Below are 2,331 nucleotides of genomic sequence, written 5' to 3'. Positions count from 1 at the left end.
AATAAATAATATTAATAATTAATTATATAAATTACTAATATTATTATTATTAATCAATACAATTTATATCTATATAATTTATTTCTAAAACTAATTTATAATTATAACATTATAATTTCAAATGTTATATTATTAAAATTATTATTATTATTAATATTTTATTTTAAACAAATAATTAATATTATTTCAATATACAAATATTTATAATAATACATCAATTTCAAAATTAAATATTAATTAATATATAAATATGTTTTATTTATATATTATATAAGTTAAATTATAAAGAATTATATATAAAATAATGTAAATAATATTATAATATTATTTATTTAAAAAATATATTTATAAAATAATTATATATTATTTTTTTTTATAAAATTCCATCTAATTAACAATGCAAACTATTTTTTAATAAATATTAAAATAATAATTTAAAAATATAAGGTTAAAATAGTCTTTTACATTTCTTACTATTTTTTTATACCACAAACCAAACACAGAATAATAAAACATACATAATTTATACATATTTTTAACTCCCAACCAAACACTAATAACCTATATAATTTATACTTCATATTACCTCCTTATAAATTTATACCCTTACAACTTATACCTATATAATTAGTATATCCTATTATATAACTTTTTCATACTCATACAAAAAAAAAATATATAATAAAAGTAATTATAATTCTTATTCTAATATTAAATAAAAATATTTTCATTAATAATGATATATATAACATTATATATAATAAAATTAATTAAAATTTCTTAACCTAATTTTATATATTAAGTATAAGACACATTAGTACATATTTTAAAATTTTTGTAATTTTTTATTGTTGAATTTATTTGTTTTTATGTTTCCGTGTGCATCCCAACATTCGATACATATAATATTTTTAATTTTAATTTTAACCTTTCAAGTTTATGAGCGGGTGAACTCACGATCCGTTACAAGTATCTATTTATTCTCACATATATCCAAATTTACCATTCTCAGATTCCCGTCATACTTAAACATTCGACTATGCCTTTTAGTTTTTGCTCACCCTCCATGGAAGATTTTTGTGGTCTTCAAGGGTGCATTCTTAAACATTTGATTACACCTAAGGATGACAATTTGAAACCACCCCGCGGTAACCGAATCGAATTGCCCTATTTGGGGCGGTTTTCTCTAAAACTGAATGGGATGGGACAGGGATCGTATTTATGTCCATCGTCCCAACTCGCCCAGATCTCACCCCGATTCTACCCCGAATACTATAAACATAATTAAATATATAAAATCACTAATATATTTATTTATTTATTATATTTTATAAGAGTTGTAAGTTTATTTCTTTATAATAATATAAAATTTTAATATATTACAATATATATTATATTAAAAGATCCATTTATATAATTTTATTTTATAGTTTTTTATATTTTAAAAAATATTTTATAAACGATGTCCCGCGGGGATTCCTTATAATCTAACGGAGCAGGGATGGTATTAAAAAATCTCCGAAATAAAAATAGTGCGGGGATGGTAAATGCATTTCTCGCCCGAACTGCTCCATTGTCCTCTCTAATTACACTTTACAACATGATCTTAGGTCATGAATAACCCCACCGAAATTTTCAGCATTCGATTGCACTTTTCGGCATGAACTTATGCTATAAATCATCCTCCGTGAGGAAATCTTAGGTTCTCTCACCAATGTTTTGAAATAATTTACACTTATAATTGTTGAAATAATTTTATAATTTTGTGTGTGTATATATATATATATATATATTTTGTAAGATACATTTTGAATAATTATATATATTATATAAATTTTTCATACTCATATAAAAAAATATAATAAAAACAATTATATCTTTTTTCCTAATATTAAATAAAAATAATTTTTTTTTGTTAATAATATATATAAAATTATATATAATAAAATGAATTGTTAACCTAATTTTATTTATTAAGTATAAGACACATTGATTACATATTTTAAAATTATAGTAATTTTTTGTTGTTGAATTTATTTTGTTTATTATGTTTTTCGTGTGCATCCAAACATTCGATACATATAGCATTTTTAATTTTATTTTTAACCGTTTCAAATTTATGGGTGGATGAACCACGATTCAGCCCAAATACCTATTTATTCTCACATATATATCCAAATTAACCATAACTCTCAACTTGGAAAATTCAAATCAAGTATTATATATATTATATTGTTATAAATGTCGCGCGTTCATCAAACTTTGTGTAGAATTTAAAATGTAAAGTCATATTAGCTTAGTTGGTTAAAGTGTTATACTTGTTTTTGTTAT

The sequence above is a fragment of the Impatiens glandulifera genome, chromosome 1, assembly GCF_907164915.1.
Source record: "Impatiens glandulifera chromosome 1, dImpGla2.1, whole genome shotgun sequence".
NCBI classification, from domain to species: domain Eukaryota; kingdom Viridiplantae; phylum Streptophyta; class Magnoliopsida; order Ericales; family Balsaminaceae; genus Impatiens; species Impatiens glandulifera.
The sequence above is the reverse complement of the archived record's forward strand: the minus strand, read 5'-3'. Positions refer to the sequence as shown.